This window comes from Pseudophryne corroboree, chromosome 3, assembly GCF_028390025.1.
Source record: "Pseudophryne corroboree isolate aPseCor3 chromosome 3, aPseCor3.hap2, whole genome shotgun sequence".
Lineage (NCBI taxonomy): Eukaryota > Metazoa > Chordata > Amphibia > Anura > Myobatrachidae > Pseudophryne > Pseudophryne corroboree.
In genome coordinates this window covers 516,301,007-516,323,963 of record NC_086446.1, presented here as the reverse complement: position 1 = coordinate 516,323,963, position 22,957 = coordinate 516,301,007, and the positions used below count along the sequence as shown (strand labels likewise).

At 52.7% G+C, this 22,957-nt stretch overlaps 1 non-coding gene and 6 pseudogenes across 1 annotated transcript; all 7 read left to right on the top strand.

Annotated features, from left to right (window-relative positions):
- Positions 1-1,246: 1,246 nt before the first annotated feature.
- LOC134899837 (U2 spliceosomal RNA) lies at positions 1,247-1,370 on the top strand (annotated as a pseudogene).
- An 806-nt stretch (positions 1,371-2,176) lies between these two features.
- On the top strand, positions 2,177-2,356 carry LOC134899702 (U2 spliceosomal RNA; annotated as a pseudogene).
- A 1,257-nt stretch (positions 2,357-3,613) lies between these two features.
- LOC134899836 (U2 spliceosomal RNA) lies at positions 3,614-3,737 on the top strand (annotated as a pseudogene).
- A 6,599-nt stretch (positions 3,738-10,336) lies between these two features.
- LOC134899689 (U2 spliceosomal RNA) lies at positions 10,337-10,511 on the top strand (annotated as a pseudogene).
- Positions 10,512-11,768: 1,257 nt separating this feature from the next.
- Positions 11,769-11,892, top strand: LOC134899835 (U2 spliceosomal RNA; annotated as a pseudogene).
- A 6,590-nt stretch (positions 11,893-18,482) lies between these two features.
- Positions 18,483-18,666, top strand: LOC134899692 (U2 spliceosomal RNA). Its single transcript, XR_010173333.1, has one exon. It is a non-coding gene; the product is annotated as a U2 spliceosomal RNA (small nuclear RNA).
- Positions 18,667-19,912: 1,246 nt separating this feature from the next.
- Positions 19,913-20,036, top strand: LOC134899834 (U2 spliceosomal RNA; annotated as a pseudogene).
- The last annotated feature ends 2,921 nt before the right edge of the window (positions 20,037-22,957 follow it).

The window sequence follows — 22,957 nt, the reverse complement described above, 5'->3', positions numbered from 1 at the left end:
CTATTCTGTATTCCAAAAATAGATGAATGCTGACTTCTCAGCTTATTCCCCAGGATTTGCAATGTTTTTTTGCCTGCTGCATTGATAAACTCTTGGATTTTGTAAGCATGCTTTTTATACTGTGTCAAAATTGTATTCAATCTTTGCTGTCTATTAAAATGTTACAATGGATGAATAAAAGCACCTGTGAACTACTGTGTGGAGTCTTATTTAGCGTCTACTTCTTGTCTCCATTGAATTCCCTCCTTCTGCACAAGACAAATTGAAACAGTTGATCAGCATTTGGATGTGAGGCCTACGTAGGCCTAATTCTTGAATGCAAACTAAGTATGAACGAAGAAGCCTTACCTCTTCGAAATGAATTCCTACATTTTTAACTTACTATCATGATCATCCTTTCGGCTGGTCTTTTCGACCTGTTCATGTTTGGAACTAATTTTTATTTTTGTGGCGGTGGTGTCCACGCTGGTTGCAGGAGGTGTGGATAGTTGCTGTTACAGGCACTAAAGGCACAAGCTCTGCAGTATGTGTATATGCTGCATCCATCTCCTGGTGTGTGTCTCCCTCAAGTGGATGTCAGTTAGCAAGCCAAGCAAATGCAGTCCATACAGCCAAGCACATTGTGACATCACGTGTGTCGCATAATGATGACATCACATGTGTCGCATCATGATGACATCATAGAGTGTGCATCATGATGACTTCACAGAGCCCTCACACTGTAGTGAAAAATTGAAATCTGCCAGGATGAACGGGTTGGTTGAAACAATCCAGATTTTAGAGACAGGAGGTTCAAGGCAGCCAGGGAACCTTCCATTGCAGAATGAATGTCCCACTGCTTAAGTGATGAAGTGCAAGTGCATAGCATTGTGTCAATGTGATAATAAGCACGGAGCCAGCAGGGACAGACGGGACGGGCGGCAGACGTCTGGTGGGTGTGGTTGTCGGAGGCGGACCAAATGCAAATGATTGTGCATCAGCCAGCCAGTCAGTCAAGCAGCCAGCAAGACAGGAGAGGAGAGAAAACTCACGATGCAGGAGTGAGTGATGGAATGTGGTTGCGCGCGCCTGGGTGACTGCCTGCTTGTCAGTCCGGACTTCTCCTTCCTTCCTCCTCTTCTTTGCTGTCGTCGCCGCCGCCGCCAACAAAAGTCAAGTCAATCTGCAGATAGTGTGAGCGTGATTCTCCATGATGGATTGTAGATCCTGTTTCGGTTGCACCGGTCCCTCAGCCCACATTCGGGTTATCGCTTCTCGGCCTTTTGGCTAAGATCAAGTGTAGTACCTGCTCGAGGGAAACACAGGGTGGAGTATCTGTTCTTACACTAGGAGCGTGAGAGGTTCCTAGATGTGGAATGGAGAAACACTTTGTGGAGTACCAAATGCTGGGGTGTGGCGCTGCCTCTGGTCGAGAGGGGAGAAAAACTAGGCTTAGTATCCACCGTCCTTCTAAGGGGATGAAAAAAGGCCCCTTGCGTGGAGTGGAGAAAGGCCTGGTCTAGTATCTCTTCTCGTACTGGGGGTTGACCCTGGCACCGAGTGGGTATGAAACTGGGTCTGGCTGAGAGGTCGGGAGCAGCTAGAAGCTCGAGGTGTTTCGTGCCCCTGGAACTGGAAGGGACAGGGGTGCCGGAAATGCACTGGGGTTTCGAGCCACCTTTGCACTAAGGCACTTTAGCACTTAACACTTCAACCCTTCCTGTCTGCACCCACTTCCTTTGCCCTGGCCTTTTGGCTAGGGTAAGGAAAATTTTTTATACCCCCCGGCCTTCTGGCTGGGGCTTATTTATTTATTTATGCCCACTCACGTGTTTTGCACTTGCGCACAGCACTAGCACTTTTTATGTTTTTTGTAGTGTGTCACGTCACGGTTTTGTTGGGGTTAAGGTGAGACCCTTATGGGCCACCCTCTCTCCTAAGTTGCTGAGGCCCTCTCCTTTTGGGGAGGGCCAGAGGCTGATATCGGTCCCCAGGGGGAAGCTTCGGCCAACCCTGGGGACACACGAGGGTCCCTCCGCGCTTCGGCAAGGGGGGACCCACAGTCCCTTTTTTCCCTCAGTAGGCCTTCGGGCTCTGAGGGTTAGGGGAGTAACGGGGCCCTTCTCCTTTCGGAGAGGGTCCAAGAACCTTCGCCCCCAGCACGTTTGGTCACAGACACTGGGTGATGAAGTCACGCACCTCGGGCTTCGATAAAAAAAAAAAATCTGTTCTTATCAGTTTAATATCTGATACGCCCCCTATCTGGGGGCCATATATTAAATGGATTTTTAGAACAGGGAGATGGAAGAAGAGCTTGCTCTGTCCACTCCACGCATTGACCCGGTATTGCAGTACCTCCGGGACCGGTGCACCTTTCCTATTCTGTATTCCAAAAATAGATGAATGCTGACTTCTCAGCTTATTCCCCAGGATTTGCAATGTTTTTTTGCCTGCTGCATTGATAAACTCTTGGATTTTGTAAGCATGCTTTTTATACTGTGTCAAAATTGTATTCAATCTTTGCTGTCTATTAAAATGTTACAATGGATGAATAAAAGCACCTGTGAACTACTGTGTGGAGTCTTATTTAGCGTCTACTTCTTGTCTCCATTGAATTCCCTCCTTCTGCACAAGACAAATTGAAACAGTTGATCAGCATTTGGATGTGAGGCCTACGTAGGCCTAATTCTTGAATGCAAACTAAGTATGAACGAAGAAGCCTTACCTCTTCGAAATGAATTCCTACATTTTTAACTTACTATCATGATCATCCTTTCGGCTGGTCTTTTCGACCTGTTCATGTTTGGAACTAATTTTTATTTTTGTGGCGGTGGTGTCCACGCTGGTTGCAGGAGGTGTGGATAGTTGCTGTTACAGGCACTAAAGGCACAAGCTCTGCAGTATGTGTATATGCTGCATCCATCTCCTGGTGTGTGTCTCCCTCAAGTGGATGTCAGTTAGCAAGCCAAGCAAATGCAGTCCATACAGCCAAGCACATTGTGACATCACGTGTGTCGCATAATGATGACATCACATGTGTCGCATCATGATGACATCATAGAGTGTGCATCATGATGACTTCACAGAGCCCTCACACTGTAGTGAAAAATTGAAATCTGCCAGGATGAACGGGTTGGTTGAAACAATCCAGATTTTAGAGACAGGAGGTTCAAGGCAGCCAGGGAACCTTCCATTGCAGAATGAATGTCCCACTGCTTAAGTGATGAAGTGCAAGTGCATAGCATTGTGTCAATGTGATAATAAGCACGGAGCCAGCAGGGACAGACGGGACGGGCGGCAGACGTCTGGTGGGTGTGGTTGTCGGAGGCGGACCAAATGCAAATGATTGTGCATCAGCCAGCCAGTCAGTCAAGCAGCCAGCAAGACAGGAGAGGAGAGAAAACTCACGATGCAGGAGTGAGTGATGGAATGTGGTTGCGCGCGCCTGGGTGACTGCCTGCTTGTCAGTCCGGACTTCTCCTTCCTTCCTCCTCTTCTTTGCTGTCGCCGCCGCCGCCAACAAAAGTCAAGTCAATCTGCAGATAGTGTGAGCGTGCGTTGGGGAGGGTGATTCTCCATGATGGATTGTAGATCCTGTTTCGGTTGCGCCGGTCCCTCAGCCCACATTCGGGTTATCGCTTCTCGGCCTTTTGGCTAAGATCAAGTGTAGTACCTGCTCGAGGGAAACACAGGGTGGAGTATCTGTTCTTACACTAGGAGCGTGAGAGGTTCCTAGATGTGGAATGGAGAAACACTTTGTGGAGTACCAAATGCTGGGGTGTGGCGCTGCCTCTGGTCGAGAGGGGAGAAAAACTAGGCTTAGTATCCACCGTCCTTCTAAGGGGATGAAAAAAGGCCCCTTGCGTGGAGTGGAGAAAGGCCTGGTCTAGTATCTCTTCTCGTACTGGGGGTTGACCCTGGCACCGAGTGGGTATGAAACTGGGTCTGGCTGAGAGGTCGGGAGCAGCTAGAAGCTCGAGGTGTTTCGTGCCCCTGGAACTGGAAGGGACAGGGGTGCCGGAAATGCACTGGGGTTTCGAGCCACCTTTGCACTAAGGCACTTTAGCACTTAACACTTCAACCCTTCCTGTCTGCACCCACTTCCTTTGCCCTGGCCTTTTGGCTAGGGTAAGGAAAATTTTTTATACCCCCCGGCCTTCTGGCTGGGGCTTATTTATTTATTTATGCCCACTCACGTGTTTTGCACTTACGCACAGCACTAGCACTTTTTATGTTTTTTGTAGTGTGTCACGTCACGGTTTTGTTGGGGTTAAGGTGAGACCCTTATGGGCCACCCTCTCTCCTAAGTTGCTGAGGCCCTCTCCTTTTGGGGAGGGCCAGAGGCTGATATCGGTCCCCAGGGGGAAGCTTCGGCCAACCCTGGGGACACACGAGGGTCCCTCCGCGCTTTGGCAAGGGGGGACCCACAGTCCCTTTTTTCCCCCAGTAGGCCTTCGGGCTCTGAGGGTTAGGGGAGTAACGGGGCCCTTCTCCTTTCGGAGAGGGTCCAAGAACCTTCGCCCCCAGCACGTTTGGTCACAGACACTGGGTGATGAAGTCACGCACCTCGGGCTTCGATAAAAAAAAAAAAAATCTGTTCTTATCAGTTCACGCTGACTGACGGTGCTACCTTGTTTCTTGGACCGACAATTGTCCTTCTCAGGGCTAAGCTGCACCCGGGCCGAGAAGCCAGAAAAATCGAAAGTCGAGACTGCGAGGAGAAGGAGAAGATCGCTTGAAGAGGGTGAAGATTTGCATCGCTCCCCAGCTACAGCAGAGGGTTAGACTTGTTTGCTCTGCCCTCTGGAGAAGATACCCCCCCTACGCCAGCAAGACTGCGTGGAGAAAAGGGACTTCGCCGGAGAAGCTCTGCAGCGCCCCCTACCTGCACTGGAGGGCTAGACTTGCTGGCTCTGCCCTCTGAAGCGACCGACCGCCTCTCCTCCTCTCGACGACAGCGCTGATCCTCCGCCCCGCCTTCTACGCCAAAGGACCCGTGAGTATGGCCACCGCTGCCCCAGCCGCCGCTGTTCCAGCCCCAGCTGCTCCAGCCCCAGCTGCTCCAGCCTCTGCCTCCACTCCGGCCACCCTCGCCAAGAAGAGCCAGGCCAAGACGGCGAAAAAAACCGCCAAAGCCCCCACCGGATCGACCGCAACCAGCGCCACAACCCCTGCAGCAACACCGCCAGCGACACCCACCCAGGTGAGCACCAAAGACAAACCGTCCCTGGAGCCCTGGATGAGATTCACCGTGGTGATGAAGTTGAAGGAGGTGGATGGACGGATGCCGGACATGACAGTGGAGACCTTTGGGAAGAAGATGATCCTGGACCAGGGCTTCTCGACCGCTGAAACCCTCAGCATCCAGAATTACCTGAAGGGGATCTTTTACGTCACCTTCGCCTCCCTTGCCATCTGCAAGAGGTACTGGGAGGCAGTGAAATCGGCGAGACCCGAATCCCCTTTCTCCCGCTTTGTGGGCAATTGCCCTATTCAAAGAGAGGAAAGGCGGGTGACGGTTTCAATGAGGAACCCACACACGCCCATCAAGGACATTGTCACCTTCCTCAGCCGGTTCTGTACCGTCAAGAAGGACCCCACAAGGGTTCTGGATGGGAACAGCTTCTGGACTGGAAAGTGGGCTGTGATCGTCGTCCTGCAAAAGGACACCTCGTGCCCAGAAGGAGTCAAGCACCTCCCACAGTGCTTCTCCCTGGGGGGATCTCAAGGACTTCTCCACTACGCCGACCAGCCACGCAACTGCAGGAAGTGCGGCGGGATGGGCCACGTGATGAAGGACTGCAAGGTCCCGGCATGCAAGAATTGCCACATGGCCAGCCATGAGACCAAGGACTGCCCCACGAGGAAAACCTGCAACCTGTGCGGCAAAGTGGACCACGTCTACAGGGACTGCCCGAGTAGGTCGAGAACCTACTCAGCTGTGGTGACCGGACGTGCCAACCCTGCCCTCAAGCTGCTGCCCTCTGCTACGCAGAAGGAAAAGAAACCGCAGGAGGGTAAGAAACCAGTCAAACCCACCCCCCTCCCATCCTCCCTCACCACCTCCCTCCCCATCTCCACCAGCCCACCCCCTGCGACAGTGACTCCCATCCCTACCACTGTCGCAACCCTCCCTGACCCCTCCTCCGACTCTCCTACCCAGCCCATTGTCTCTCCCAACCCAGCCACCCCCGCCCCACCTGACCTTTCTTCCCAGGAAGATTTCCCCGCCCTCCCCTCCCCTCTTACTCCAACTGCAGGTGCCGAGAAGACACGGAACTGCAAGAGGAAGGAGCTCGACAGCCCGTCTGCGGACTCCGAATCCTCTAAGAAACTGGCGGTCGAGCTGATCCCGCTGGAAGAAGAAATGGAGGAGCTGGCGGAGGCATTCAGCAGGGAGGAGGAGGAGGAGCTGGATGCCAACGCCGACGCCTTACTCGACCGGATACTGGGAGACAACTCGCCGCTACCCGAGCAAGGGAACCTGGCATCCGATGCCGAGGAAGCCCCGCCCGACGGAGTGGTAACGTAAATGTAGAACTGTTGCCTAACCTCTCTTTTTTCCCCAACTAATGGCGTCATTTTCAATTTTCACCATTAATGTGAGGAGTATTAAGGATAAGCTTAGAAGACAGTCTGTGTTTACTTTCTTAGATAGTCAGAAATGTGATGTGTACATGTTGCAGGAATGCTCTCTTCCTTTCTCCAAGTCCTACAAACATCTGGGCAGGCAGTGGTCTCACGGCGCCTCCTATTGGTCCGGTGGGGGTGAGTGTAAGTCTGCAGGGGTCGCCATTCTTATCAGGGGGAGCCTCTTCACGCTAGATTCTGTTCAGGAGCTCGTCTGCGGCAGATTGCTTATCGTAGACGGCTCCTGGGCAGGTGAGCCTATTAGGCTTATCTGCGTGTACGCCCCCCCTTTCAAGAATGAGCGTTTGGAGCTTTTCCAGACCCTGCGACCGCAGCTCGCAACCACTAGGGCGGTAGTGATGGCAGGAGACTTCAACTGCACCATGGAAGAGGATGGACGCAGCACCAGCAACTCTACCAAGCTTGATGTGACGTCTAAACTGCTTATAGAAATGGTGACCGAAGCATCACTGCGGGACGCTATGGGCTCCATGGGGTCCGGCTCCGTGAATTATACATGGAGCCGCCCCGATGGCTCTGTGCGTTCCCGCATTGACTTTGTGTTTACCTCTAGAGCAGTGAAGCAGACGAGGCATTCTATGGTCCCCTGCTTCTTCTCAGACCACAGGGCCATTCTCTTCCAAGGAGTCCTGGGCAGCGGTTTTTCACCTGGCCCAGGCTCCTGGAAGTTGAATTGCGCCCTACTGGAAAGAGAGGAGGTGCTGGCGGAGCTGAAGGATGCCTACATTACATGGAAAAATGACAAATGTTATTTTGAATGTATGAGCGACTGGTGGGAATATGCTAAGGCTAACATTCGCAGTTTCTTTCAGGTTAAAGGGAGACAACAGGCGTGCGACCGAAAGAGGAACTTCAAGAGACTGCAAAGACATCTGCAGTCCCTGCTGGACCTCCAACGGTGCGGCTGGGACGTGAGAGACGAGCTGGATGAGACCAAAGGGGGCCTGAAAAGGCACTTTGAGGAGGAATCCAGACGTATCGTCTTCCGGTCCAAGGTGGAGAACCTTGAGAAGGACGAGAAACCTACTTCTTTCTTTTTCAGGAAACTCCACTCTGGCCACACGCCCCTGACTGAGCTGCGAGATGAGACCGGCATTCCCAGACAGGGGAAGGAGGGCGTGATGAAAGTCGTCCGCGACTATTACAGCGATCTCTACTCCCCTAAGACTACAGACAGCGAGGAGGCTGATAAGTTCCTGTCAGGTATCACTAACACAATTGATCCTGCAGGTAAAGCCGCTCTGGATGCTCCCTTGGCGTTGGAGGAGTTGCACTCTGCCGCCAGATCCTTTAGGCAGGGCAGGACCCCGGGCAGTGATGGTCTCCCAGCAGAGCTCTATGTAGCGCTGTGGGACCTCATTGGACCGGACCTGCTCGAGCTGTATGGGGAAATGGTGGTGGAGGGCAAAATGCCCCCATCGCTGAGGGAGGGAATGATCACGATCTTGTATAAGCGTAAGGGGGAGAGATGCGAGCTGAAAAATTGGAGGCCCATCTCTCTCTTAAACGTGGACTACAAGATCCTCGCCAAGGTGCTCGCTAACAGGCTGAAGGCTGTCATCGGACAGATCATTCACCCGGACCAGACCTGCGCCATTCCTGGTCGCAGGATTGCAGACAGCCTCGCCCTCCTCAGAGACACGGTCCATTACATCAAGGATCGGAACGTTCACGCGGCCCTGGTCAGCCTCGACCAGGAGAAGGCCTTCGATCGTGTCTCACATGAGCTGATGGGCAGGGTTCTGCATAAATTTGGCCTCGGTAAAATGTTTTGTACGTATGTTAACCTGATGTACCTTGATATCCACAGCTCGGTGCTGGTGAACGGCTGGAAGACTGACCCCTTCTCCATCTTGTCTGGGGTCAGACAAGGCTGCCCTCTTTCACCCCTTCTTTTTGTTTGTGTTATAGAGCTCATGGCTGTATGCATCAGACGGAATCCAGAGATCAGAGGGATCGCCGCACCGGGTCGTGACCGACGAGAGGCCAAGTGTTCGCTGTACATGGATGATGTCACTGTCTTCTGCGCGGATCAACGTTCGGTGACAGCGCTCGTCCAGACCTGCGAGAACTTCGGCCGAGCCTCAGGGGCTAAAGTCAACTGCGGGAAGTCAGAGGCTATGCTCTTCGGAAAGTGGCACCTGTCATCCTCTGCACCATTTCCTTTTGCCATCAAGCCCGACTTCATCAAGATCTTGGGAGTCTGGTTCGGCGGCGAGGGTGCAGCCCTGAGATGTTGGGAAGAGAGACTGGCAACTGTTCGACAAAAGATTGGATTGTGGAGCCTCAGAGAACTTACCATCGAGGGGAAATCACTTGTGCTGCGCAACGAGATCCTTCCCGTTCTGCAGTACACCGCGCAGGCCTGGCCACCTCTGGCAACCGTCTGCAGGGCCATCACAAGGGCAGTGTTTCACTTCATCTGGGGCTCCAAGATGGACAGAGTAAAGCGTGCAGTTATGTACAAGGAGCCCCTCAAGGGTGGAAAGGGTATCCCTGATATCCCCACCATGCTTCGAGCCTTCTTCGTCTGTAACTGCATCCGAAGGACAATGTACGAGAACTTGAACGATTCTGCAGGAAACTCCATGTCCCGTTTCTTCCTCCTGCCTCTTTGGAGGAACCTCGGCTGGGACAAATGGGACAGCTCCATCCCTTACAACTGGAACACTCCGTGGTACTACCTGGACGTGTCCAAGTTCGTGAGGGAACACCAACTGGAGGGAGTTAAACCTGACTTATGGAAGCCGAAGACCATCTACAAGCTCATCAGAGCTAAAGACGATTTGGAACCGATTCCGGGGCTCCCTTCAGCGACTGCCAAACAGGTCTGGGAGAATGTGGCCTCCAAAAGGCTCACAAACAGACACAAAGACCTGTCGTGGATGGCCATCCAGGGGGGCTTGCCCCTCCGGTCATTCATGCACTCCCGGAACCTGTGCAGGTATAGACATTGCCCCAGGTGCATCATACAGGAGGAAACATCTATGCACCTGTTTTGGGACTGTGCCTGGGCCCAGTTGTTGTTGGATGCCCTGGAAAACGAACTGAAAAACTCTGTGCCAAGGAACTGCCTCACGTACCATTCGGTACTCTACGGACTTTTCCCTGGCACCCACACCGTTGGGGCGATCCAGGAAGCCTGGCGCCTTATGAACTGTATTAAGGACGCTTCGTGGCTAGCCAGGAACCGCCTCATTCTGAGGAGGGAGAGGATGTCCATCCAGGACTGTTGCAGGCTGGTCCACAGCCTGCTCAGAGACTATTCCACCATGGACAGCCCTGAGGAAGAAGAGGACTAAAACCCCCCTTTTTCTGCCCCCCTCCCCTTGTCCGAACCGAAAATGAGACTTTGGGACCGTGGCCCCTGCCCCCTCACTCACAATGTCTGTTGTTTTATTGATGTCTTCTATTTATTGCCCTTCCCCTTATATGTGTCTGTCTTTTCAATAAAGCTTCGGGCTTGTGATTCACCCTCCCTCACCCCCCTACCCTCCACACCCATAGCCTTATTTACTGTTGTGTTATTGTATCGTCTAATTGCATAGTGCAGCCTGAGAACTACGGTGTAGGCTACAGGCCCGCACCGTAGTTCTTCGACTGCACTATACAGTCTGCATCTGTGCTGTGTTTTGGCCTGTGCTGCGACACGGCACTTATGTTTGTCAATGTATTCGTCTGTTTTTTGCAACTTTATACCAATAAAGACGCTTTTTCAATCAAAAAAATCTGTTCTTATCAGTTTAATATCTGATACGCCCCCTATCTGGGGGCCATATATTAAATGGATTTTTAGAACAGGGAGATGGAAGAAGAGCTTGCTCTGTCCACTCCACGCATTGACCCGGTATTGCAGTACCTCCGGGACCGGTGCACCTTTCCTATTCTGTATTCCAAAAATAGATGAATGCTGACTTCTCAGCTTATTCCCCAGGATTTGCAATGTTTTTTTGCCTGCTGCATTGATAAACTCTTGGATTTTGTAAGCATGCTTTTTATACTGTGTCAAAATTGTATTCAATCTTTGCTGTCTATTAAAATGTTACAATGGATGAATAAAAGCACCTGTGAACTACTGTGTGGAGTCTTATTTAGCGTCTACTTCTTGTCTCCATTGAATTCCCTCCTTCTGCACAAGACAAATTGAAACAGTTGATCAGCATTTGGATGTGAGGCCTACGTAGGCCTAATTCTTGAATGCAAACTAAGTATGAACGAAGAAGCCTTACCTCTTCGAAATGAATTCCTACATTTTTAACTTACTATCATGATCATCCTTTCGGCTGGTCTTTTCGACCTGTTCATGTTTGGAACTAATTTTTATTTTTGTGGCGGTGGTGTCCACGCTGGTTGCAGGAGGTGTGGATAGTTGCTGTTACAGGCACTAAAGGCACAAGCTCTGCAGTATGTGTATATGCTGCATCCATCTCCTGGTGTGTGTCTCCCTCAAGTGGATGTCAGTTAGCAAGCCAAGCAAATGCAGTCCATACAGCCAAGCACATTGTGACATCACGTGTGTCGCATAATGATGACATCACATGTGTCGCATCATGATGACATCATAGAGTGTGCATCATGATGACTTCACAGAGCCCTCACACTGTAGTGAAAAATTGAAATCTGCCAGGATGAACGGGTTGGTTGAAACAATCCAGATTTTAGAGACAGGAGGTTCAAGGCAGCCAGGGAACCTTCCATTGCAGAATGAATGTCCCACTGCTTAAGTGATGAAGTGCAAGTGCATAGCATTGTGTCAATGTGATAATAAGCACGGAGCCAGCAGGGACAGACGGGACGGGCGGCAGACGTCTGGTGGGTGTGGTTGTCGGAGGCGGACCAAATGCAAATGATTGTGCATCAGCCAGCCAGTCAGTCAAGCAGCCAGCAAGACAGGAGAGGAGAGAAAACTCACGATGCAGGAGTGAGTGATGGAATGTGGTTGCGCGCGCCTGGGTGACTGCCTGCTTGTCAGTCCGGACTTCTCCTTCCTTCCTCCTCTTCTTTGCTGTCGCCGCCGCCGCCAACAAAAGTCAAGTCAATCTGCAGATAGTGTGAGCGTGCGTTGGGGAGGGTGATTCTCCATGATGGATTGTAGATCCTGTTTCGGTTGCGCCGGTCCCTCAGCCCACATTCGGGTTATCGCTTCTCGGCCTTTTGGCTAAGATCAAGTGTAGTACCTGCTCGAGGGAAACACAGGGTGGAGTATCTGTTCTTACACTAGGAGCGTGAGAGGTTCCTAGATGTGGAATGGAGAAACACTTTGTGGAGTACCAAATGCTGGGGTGTGGCGCTGCCTCTGGTCGAGAGGGGAGGAAAACTAGGCTTAGTATCCACCGTCCTTCTAAGGGGATGAAAAAAGGCCCCTTGCGTGGAGTGGAGAAAGGCCTGGTCTAGTATCTCTTCTCGTACTGGGGGTTGACCCTGGCACCGAGTGGGTATGAAACTGGGTCTGGCTGAGAGGTCGGGAGCAGCTAGAAGCTCGAGGTGTTTCGTGCCCCTGGAACTGGAAGGGACAGGGGTGCCGGAAATGCACTGGGGTTTCGAGCCACCTTTGCACTAAGGCACTTTAGCACTTAACACTTCAACCCTTCCTGTCTGCACCCACTTCCTTTGCCCTGGCCTTTTGGCTAGGGTAAGGAAAATTTTTTATACCCCCCGGCCTTCTGGCTGGGGCTTATTTATTTATTTATTTATGCCCACTCACGTGTTTTGCACTTGTGCACAGCACTAGCACTTTTTATGTTTTTTGTAGTGTGTCACGTCACGGTTTTGTTGGGGTTAAGGTGAGACCCTTATGGGCCACCCTCTCTCCTAAGTTGCTGAGGCCCTCTCCTTTTGGGGAGGGCCAGAGGCTGATATCGGTCCCCAGGGGGAAGCTTCGGCCAACCCTGGGGACACACGAGGGTCCCTCCGCGCTTCGGCAAGGGGGGACCCACAGTCCCTTTTTTCCCTCAGTAGGCCTTCGGGCTCTGAGGGTTAGGGGAGTAACGGGGCCCTTCTCCTTTCGGAGAGGGTCCAAGAACCTTCGCCCCCAGCACGTTTGGTCACAGACACTGGGTGATGAAGTCACGCACCTCGGGCTTCGATAAAAAAAAAAATCTGTTCTTATCAGTTCACGCTGACTGACGGTGCTACCTTGTTTCTTGGACCGACAATTGTCCTTCTCAGGGCTAAGCTGCACCCGGGCCGAGAAGCCAGAAAAATCGAAAGCCGAGACTGCGAGGAGAAGGAGAAGATCGCTTGAAGAGGGTGAAGATTTGCATCGCTCCCCAGCTACAGCAGAGGGTTAGACTTGTTTGCTCTGCCCCCTGGAGAAGATACCCCCCCCCTCCGCCAGCAAGACTGCGTGGAGAAAAGGGACTTCGCCGGAGAAGCTCTGCAGCGCCCCCTACCTGCACTGGAGGGTTAGACTTGCTGGCTCTGCCCTCTGAAGCGACCGACCGCCTCTCCTCCTCTCGACGACAGCGCTGATCCTCCGCCCCGCCTTCTACGCCAAAGGACCCGTGAGTATGGCCACCGCTGCCCCAGCCGCCGCTGTTCCAGCCCCCGCTGCTCCAGCCCCAGCGGCTCCAGCCTCTGCCTCCACTCCGGCCACCCTCGCCAAGAAGAGCCAGGCCAAGACGGCGAAAAAAAACGCCAAAGCCCCCACCGGATCGGCCGCACCCAGCGCCACAACCCCCGCAGCAACACCGCCAGCGGCACCCACCCAGGTGAGCACCAAAGACAAACCGTCCCTGGAGCCCTGGATGAGATTCACCGTGGTGATGAAGTTGAAGGAGGTGGATGGACGGATGCCGGACATGACAGTGGAGACCTTTGGGAAGAAGATGATCCTGGACCAGGGCTTCTCGACCGCTGAAACCCTCAGCATCCAGAATTACCTGAAGGGGATCTTTTACGTCACCTTCGCCTCCCTTGCCATCTGCAAGAGGTACTGGGAGGCAGTGAAATCGGCGAGACCCGAATCCCCTTTCTCCCGCTTTGTGGGCAATTGCCCTATTCAAAGAGAGGAAAGGCGGGTGACGGTTTCAATGAGGAACCCACACACGCCCATCAAGGACATTGTCACCTTCCTCAGCCGGTTCTGTACCGTCAAGAAGGACCCCACAAGGGTTCTGGATGGGAACAGCTTCTGGACCGGAAAGTGGGCTGTGATCGTCGTCCTGCAAAAGGACACCTCGTGCCCAGAAGGAGTCAAGCACCTCCCACAGTGCTTCTCCCTGGGGGGATCCCAAGGACTTCTCCACTACACCGACCAGCCACGCAACTGCAGGAAGTGCGGCGGGACGGGCCACGTGATGAAGGACTGCAAGGTCCCGGCATGCAAGAATTGCCACATGGCCAGCCATGAGACAAAAGACTGCCCCACGAGGAAAACCTGCAACCTGTGCGGCAAAGTGGACCACGTCTACAGGGACTGCCCGAGTAGGTCGAGAACCTACTCAGCTGTGGTGACCGGACGTGCCAACCCTGCCCTCAAGCTGCTGCCCTCTGCTACGCAGAAGGAAAAGAAACCGCAGGAGGGTAAGAAACCTGTCAAACCCACCCCCCTCCCATCCTCCCTCACCACCTCCCTCCCCATCTCCACCAGCCCACCCCCTGCGACAGTGACTCCCATCCCTACCACTGTCGCAACCCTCCCTGACCCCTCCTCCGACTCTCCTACCCAGCCCATTGTCTCTCCCAACCCAGCCACCCCTGCCCCACCTGACCTTTCTTCCCAGGAAGATTTCCCCGCCCTCCCCTCCCCCCTTACTCCAACTGCAGGTGCCGAGAAGACACGGAACTGCAAGAGGAAGGAGCTCGACAGCCCGTCTGCGGACTCCGAATCCTCTAAGAAACTGGCGGTCGAGCTGATCCCGCTGGAAGAAGAAATGGAGGAGCTGGCGGAGGCATTCAGCAGGGAGGAGGAGGAGGAGCTGGATGCCAACGCCGACGCCTTACTCGACCGGATACTGGGAGACAGCTCGCCGCTACCCGAGCAAGGGAACCTGGCATCCGATGCCGAGGAAGCCCCGCCCGACGGAGTGGTAACGTAAATGTAGAACTGTTGCCTAACCTCTCTTTTTTCCCCAACTAATGGCGTCATTTTCAATTTTCACCATTAATGTGAGGAGTATTAAGGACAAGCTTAGAAGACAGTCTGTGTTTACTTTCCTAGATAGTCAGAAATGTGATGTGTACATGTTGCAGGAATGCTCTCTTCCTTTCTCCAGGTCCTACAAACATCTGGGCAGGCAGTGGTCTCACGGCGCCTCCTATTGGTCCGGTGGGGGTGAGTGTAAGTCTGCAGGGGTCGCCATTCTTATTAGGGGGAGCCTCTTCACGCTAGATTCTGTTCAGGAACTCGTCTGCGGCAGATTGCTTATCGTAGACGGTTCCTGGGCAGGCGAGCCTATTAGGCTTATCTGCGTGTACGCCCCCCCTGGCAAGAATGAGCGTTTGGAGCTTTTCCAGACCCTGCGACCGCAGCTCGCAACCACTAGGGCGGTAGTGATGGCAGGAGACTTCAACTGCACCATGGAAGAGGATGGACGCAGCACCAGCAACTGTACCAAGCTTGATGTGACGTCTAAACTGCTCATAGAAATGGTGACCGAAGCATCACTGCGGGACGCTATGGGCTCCATGGGGTCCGGCTCCGTGAACTATACATGGAGCCGCCCCGATGGCTCTGTGCGTTCCCGCATTGACTTTGTGTTTACCTCTAGAACAGTGAAGCAGACCAGGCATTCTATGGTCCCCTGCTTCTTCTCAGACCACAGGGCCATTCTCTTCCAAGGAGTCCTGGGTAGCGGCTTCGCTCCTGGCCCAGGCTCTTGGAAGTTGAACTGTGCCCTGCTGGAAAGAGAGGAGGTGCTGGCGGAGCTGAAGGATGCCTACATCACATGGAAAAATGACAAATGTTATTTTGAATGTATGAGCGACTGGTGGGAATATGCTAAGGCTAACATTCGCAGTTTCTTTCAGGTTAAAGGGAGACAACAGGCGTGCGACCGAAAGAGGAACTTCAAGAGGCTGCAGAGACTTCTGCAGTCCCTACTGGACCTCCAACGGTGCGGCTGGGACGTGAGAGACGAGCTGGATGAGACCAAAGGGGGCCTGAAAAGGCACTTTGAGGAGGAATCCAGACGTATCGTCTTCCGTTCCAAGGTGGAGAACCTTGAGAAGGACGAGAAATGTAATTCGTTCTTTTTCAGGAAACTCCACTCTGGCCACACGCCCCTGACCGAGCTGCGAGATGAGACCGGCATCCCCAGACAGGGGAAGGAGGGCGTGATGAAAGTCGTCAGAGACTACTACAGCGACCTCTACTCCCCTAAGACCACAGACAGCGAGGAGGCCGATAAGTTCCTGTCAGGTATCACTAACTCTATTGATCCTGCAGGCAAAGCCACTCTGGATGCTCCCTTGGCGTTGGAGGAGTTGCACTCTGCCGCCAAATCCTTTAGGCAGGGCAGGACCCCGGGCAGTGACGGTCTCCCAGCAGAGCTCTACGTAGCGCTGTGGGACCTCATTGGACCGGACCTGCTCGAGCTGTACGGGGAGATGGTGGTGGAGGGCAAAATGCCCCCATCGCTGAGGGAGGGAATGATCACGATCTTGTATAAGCGTAAGGGGGAGAGATATGAGCTGAAGAATTGGAGGCCCATCTCTCTCTTAAACGTGGACTACAAGATCCTCGCCAAGGTGCTCGCCAACAGGCTGAAGGATGTCATCGGACAGATCATTCACCCGGACCAGACCTGCGCCATCCCCGGTCGCAGGATTGCAGACAGCCTCGCCCTCCTCAGAGACACGGTCCATTACATCAAGGATCGGAACGTGCACGCGGCCCTGGTCAGCCTTGATCAGGAGAAGGCCTTTGATCGTGTCTCACATGAGCTGATGGGCAGGGTTCTGCATAAATTTGGCCTCGGTAAAATGTTTTGTACGTATGTTAACCTGATGTACCTTGATATCCACAGCTCGGTGCTGGTGAACGGCTGGAAGACTGACCCCTTTTCCATCTTGTCCGGGGTCAGACAAGGCTGCCCGCTTTCACCTCTTCTTTTTGTTTGTGTTATAGAGCTCATGGCTGTATGCATCAGACGGAATCCAGAGATCAGAGGGATCGCCGCACCGGGTCGTGACCGACGAGAGGCCAAGTGTTCGCTGTACATGGATGACGTCACTGTCTTCTGCGCGGATCAACGTTCGGTGACAGCACTCGTCCAGACCTGCGAGAACTTCGGCCGAGCCTCAGGGGCTAAAGTCAACTGCGGGAAGTCAGAGGCTATGCTCTTCGGAAAGTGGCACCTGTCATCCTCTGCACCATTTCCTTTCGCCATCAAGCCCGACTTCATTAAGATTCTCGGAGTCTGGTTCGGCGGCGAGGGTGCAGCCCTGAGATGTTGGGACGAGAGACTGGCGACTGTTCGCCAAAAGATCGGATTGTGGAGCCTCAGAGAACTTACCATCGAGGGGAAATCACTTGTGCTGCGCAACGAGATTCTTCCTGTTCTGCAGTACACCGCGCAGGCCTGGCCACCCCTGGCAACCGTCTGCAGGGCCATCACGAGGGCAGTGTTTCACTTCATCTGGGGCTCCAAGATGGACAGAGTAAAGCGGTCAGTTATGTACAAGGAGCCCCTCAAGGGTGGAAAGGGTATTCCGGATATCCCAACCATGCTTCGAGCCTTCTTCGTGTGTAACTGCATCCGCAGGACAATGTACGAGAACTTGAACGATTCTGCAGGAAACTCCATGTCCCGTTTCTTCCTCCTGCCTCTTTGGAGGAACCTCGGCTGGGACAAATGGGACAGCTCCATCCCTTACAACTGGAACACCCCGTGGTTCTACCTGGACGTGTCCAAGTTCGTGAGGGAACACCAACTGGAGGGAGTTAAACCTGACTTATGGAAATCGAAGACGATCTACAAGCTCATCAGAGCTAAAGACGATTTGGAGCCGATTCCGGGGCTCCCTTCAGCGACTGCCAAACAGGTCTGGGAGAATGTGGCCTCTAAAAGGCTCACAAACAGACACAAAGACCTGTCGTGGATGGCCATCCAGGGGGGCCTGCCCCTCCGGTCATTCATGCACTCCCGGAACCTGTGCAGGTACAGACATTGCCCCAGGTGCATCATACACGAGGAAACATCTATGCACCTGTTTTGGGACTGTGCCTGGGCCCAGTTGTTGTTGGACGCCCTGGAAAACGAACTGAAAAACTCTGTGCCAAGGAACTGTCTCACGTACCATTCGGTACTCTACGGACTATTCCCTGGCACCCACACCGTTGGGGCGATCCAGGAAGCCTGGCGCCTTATGAACAGTGTTAAGGACGCTTCGTGGCTTGCCAGGAACCGCCTCATTCTGAGGAGGGAGAGGATGTCTATCCAGGACTGTTGCAGGCTGGTTCACAGCTCGCTCAGAGACTATTCCACCATGGACAGCCCTGAGGAAGAAGAGGATTAAAGCCCCCCTTTTTCTGCCCCTCTCCCCTTGTCCGAACCGAAAATGAGACTTTGGGACCGTGGCCCCTTCCCCCTCACTCACAATGTCTGTTGTTTTATTGATGTCTGCTATTTATTGCCCTTCCCCTTATATGTGTCTGTCTTTCAATAAAGCTTCGGGCTTGTGATTCACCCTCCCTCACCCCCCTACCCTCCACACCCATAGCCTTATTTACTGTTGTGTTATTGTATCGTTTAATTGCATAGTGCAGCCTGAGAACTACAGTGTAGGCTACAGGCCCGCGCCGTAGTTCTTCGACTGCACTATACAGTCTGCATCTGTGCTGTGTTTTGGCCTGTGCTGCGACACGGCACTTATGTTTGTCAATGTTCCCGTCTGTTTTTTGCAACTTTATACCAATAAAGACGCTTTTTCAATCAAAAATCTGTTCTTATCAGTTTAATATCTGATACGCCCCCTATCTGGGGGCCATATATTAAATGGATTTTTAGAACAGGGAGATGGAAGAAGAGCTTGCTCTGTCCACTCCACGCATTGACCCGGTATTGCAGTACCTCCGGGACCGGTGCACCTTTCCTATTCTGTATTCCAAAAATAGATGAATGCTGACTTCTCAGCTTATTCCCCAGGATTTGCAATGTTTTTTTGCCTGCTGCATTGATAAACTCTTGGATTTTGTAAGCATGCTTTTTATACTGTGTCAAAATTGTATTCAATCTTTGCTGTCTATTAAAATGTTACAATGGATGAATAAAAGCACCTGTGAACTACTGTGTGGAGTCTTATTTAGCGTCTACTTCTTGTCTCCATTGAATTCCCTCCTTCTGCACAAGACAAATTGAAACAGTTGATCAGCATTTGGATGTGAGGCCTACGTAGGCCTAATTCTTGAATGCAAACTAAGTATGAACGAAGAAGCCTTACCTCTTCGAAATGAATTCCTACATTTTTAACTTACTATCATGATCATCCTTTCGGCTGGTCTTTTCGACCTGTTCATGTTTGGAACTAATTTTTATTTTTGTGGCGGTGGTGTCCACGCTGGTTGCAGGAGGTGTGGATAGTTGCTGTTACAGGCACTAAAGGCACAAGCTCTGCAGTATGTGTATATGCTGCATCCATCTCCTGGTGTGTGTCTCCCTCAAGTGGATGTCAGTTAGCAAGCCAAGCAAATGCAGTCCATACAGCCAAGCACATTGTGACATCACGTGTGTCGCATAATGATGACATCACATGTGTCGCATCATGATGACATCATAGAGTGTGCATCATGATGACTTCACAGAGCCCTCACACTGTAGTGAAAAATTGAAATCTGCCAGGATGAACGGGTTGGTTGAAACAATCCAGATTTTAGAGACAGGAGGTTCAAGGCAGCCAGGGAACCTTCCATTGCAGAATGAATGTCCCACTGCTTAAGTGATGAAGTGCAAGTGCATAGCATTGTGTCAATGTGATAATAAGCACGGAGCCAGCAGGGACAGACGGGACGGGCGGCAGACGTCTGGTGGGTGTGGTTGTCGGAGGCGGACCAAATGCAAATGATTGTGCATCAGCCAGCCAGTCAGTCAAGCAGCCAGCAAGACAGGAGAGGAGAGAAAACTCACGATGCAGGAGTGAGTGATGGAATGTGGTTGCGCGCGCCTGGGTGACTGCCTGCTTGTCAGTCCGGACTTCTCCTTCCTTCCTCCTCTTCTTTGCTGTCGTCGCCGCCGCCGCCAACAAAAGTCAAGTCAATCTGCAGATAGTGTGAGCGTGATTCTCCATGATGGATTGTAGATCCTGTTTCGGTTGCACCGGTCCCTCAGCCCACATTCGGGTTATCGCTTCTCGGCCTTTTGGCTAAGATCAAGTGTAGTACCTGCTCGAGGGAAACACAGGGTGGAGTATCTGTTCTTACACTAGGAGCGTGAGAGGTTCCTAGATGTGGAATGGAGAAACACTTTGTGGAGTACCAAATGCTGGGGTGTGGCGCTGCCTCTGGTCGAGAGGGGAGAAAAACTAGGCTTAGTATCCACCGTCCTTCTAAGGGGATGAAAAAAGGCCCCTTGCGTGGAGTGGAGAAAGGCCTGGTCTAGTATCTCTTCTCGTACTGGGGGTTGACCCTGGCACCGAGTGGGTATGAAACTGGGTCTGGCTGAGAGGTCGGGAGCAGCTAGAAGCTCGAGGTGTTTCGTGCCCCTGGAACTGGAAGGGACAGGGGTGCCGGAAATGCACTGGGGTTTCGAGCCACCTTTGCACTAAGGCACTTTAGCACTTAACACTTCAACCCTTCCTGTCTGCACCCACTTCCTTTGCCCTGGCCTTTTGGCTAGGGTAAGGAAAATTTTTTATACCCCCCGGCCTTCTGGCTGGGGCTTATTTATTTATTTATTTATGCCCACTCACGTGTTTTGCACTTGCGCACAGCACTAGCACTTTTTATGTTTTTTGTAGTGTGTCACGTCACGGTTTTGTTGGGGTTAAGGTGAGACCCTTATGGGCCACCCTCTCTCCTAAGTTGCTGAGGCCCTCTCCTTTTGGGGAGGGCCAGAGGCTGATATCGGTCCCCAGGGGGAAGCTTCGGCCAACCCTGGGGACACACGAGGGTCCCTCCGCGCTTCGGCAAGGGGGGACCCACAGTCCCTTTTTTCCCTCAGTAGGCCTTCGGGCTCTGAGGGTTAGGGGAGTAACGGGGCCCTTCTCCTTTCGGAGAGGGTCCAAGAACCTTCGCCCCCAGCACGTTTGGTCACAGACACTGGGTGATGAAGTCACGCACCTCGGGCTTCGATAAAAAAAAAAAAATCTGTTCTTATCAGTGGAGAAAAACCGACCGGTTAGCCCCACTTCATGGGGGGAGTGCGAACCCCCCATGTTGTATGAGGCACGGTTCGGTGGAGATCCCGTCTGCATGGGGGAGTAATATGCCCCTATGTGGTACAGGGAGCCGCCTGGTGAAGTACCCACTGTAGAGAAACACAGGGTGGAGTACCTGTTCTTACACTAGGAGCGTGAGAGGTTCCTAGATGTGGAATGGAGAAACACCCTGTGGAGTATCTTGCCGGGGTGTGGCGGGCCCCTGGTGGAGAGTGGAGAAAAACTGGGCTGAGTATTCCTATCTTCGTGGGGCCTAAGGAACCCTCACGTTGTTTAGGAACAGCCTGGTCTAGTACCTACTCTTTTACTGGGGGTTGACCCTGGTGTAGGAGCAGTACGAAGCTTGGTCTGGCTAGAGGCCAGGAGCAGCTTAGAAGCCCGGGGTGACATGTGCCCTTGGGGTGAAAACCCCAAGGGTGCCTTAACCTGCACTGGTCCCAACCTTTGCACTTTAAGAGCACTTGCACTGTCACTTCGTCCCAACTTCTGTTGCACCACATCCTTTGCCCTGGCCTTCTGGCTAGGGCAAGGATAATTTTTTACCCCCCCCCCGGCCTTTTGGCTGGGGTCTATTTATTTATTATGCCCACATATGAGTTTTTGCACCTGCACCTGCACTTGCACAAACTTTAGCACTTTATTCGTTTTTTGGTTGTTTGTAGTATGTCACGGTCACGTTTTTTGTTGGGGTTAAGGTGAGACCCTTTTGGGCCGCCCTCTCCTCTAAAGTTGCTGAGGTCCTCTCCACGGGGGGAGGACCAGACGCAGAAATCGGTCCCCAGGGGGACGCTTCGGCCAACCCTGGGGACACCCGAGGGTTCCCCTGCGCTTCGGCAAAGGGGGACCCACAGTCCTTTTTTTCCCTCAGGGCCTTTTGGCTCTGAGGGTTTAGAGGAGTAACGGGGCCCTTCTCCTTTGGGAGAGGGTCCAAGAACCTTCGCCCCCAGCACGTTTGGTCACAGACACTGGGTGATGAAGCACCGCACCTCGGGCTTCAAAAAAGAAAAAAAAAAAAAAAAAAAAAAAACCTGCTCGAGGGAAACACAGGGTGGAGTATCTGTTCTTACACTAGGAGCGTGAGAGGTTCCTAGATGTGGAATGGAGAAACACTTTGTGGAGTACCAAATGCTGGGGTGTGGCGCTGCCTCTGGTCGAGAGGGGAGAAAAACTAGGCTTAGTATCCACCGTCCTTCTAAGGGGATGAAAAAAGGCCCCTTGCGTGGAGTGGAGAAAGGCCTGGTCTAGTATCTCTTCTCGTACTGGGGGTTGACCCTGGCACCGAGTGGGTATGAAACTGGGTCTGGCTGAGAGGTCGGGAGCAGCTAGAAGCTCGAGGTGTTTCGTGCCCCTGGAACTGGAAGGGACAGGGGTGCCGGAAATGCACTGGGGTTTCGAGCCACCTTTGCACTAAGGCACTTTAGCACTTAACACTTCAACCCTTCCTGTCTGCACCCACTTCCTTTGCCCTGGCCTTTTGGCTAGGGTAAGGAAAATTTTTTATACCCCCCGGCCTTCTGGCTGGGGCTTATTTATTTATTTATGCCCACTCACGTGTTTTGCACTTACACACAGCACTAGCACTTTTTATGTTTTTTGTAGTGTGTCACGTCACGGTTTTGTTGGGGTTAAGGTGAGACCCTTATGGGCCACCCTCTCTCCTAAGTTGCTGAGGCCCTCTCCTTTTGGGGAGGGCCAGAGGCTGATATCGGTCCCCAGGGGGAAGCTTCGGCCAACCCTGGGGACACACGAGGGTCCCTCCGCGCTTTGGCAAGGGGGGACCCACAGTCCCTTTTTTCCCCCAGTAGGCCTTCGGGCTCTGAGGGTTAGGGGAGTAACGGGGCCCTTCTCCTTTCGGAGAGGGTCCAAGAACCTTCGCCCCCAGCACGTTTGGTCACAGACACTGGGTGATGAAGTCACGCACCTCGGGCTTCGATAAAAAAAAAAAAAATCTGTTCTTATCAGTTCACGCTGACTGACGGTGCTACCTTGTTTCTTGGACCGACAATTGTCC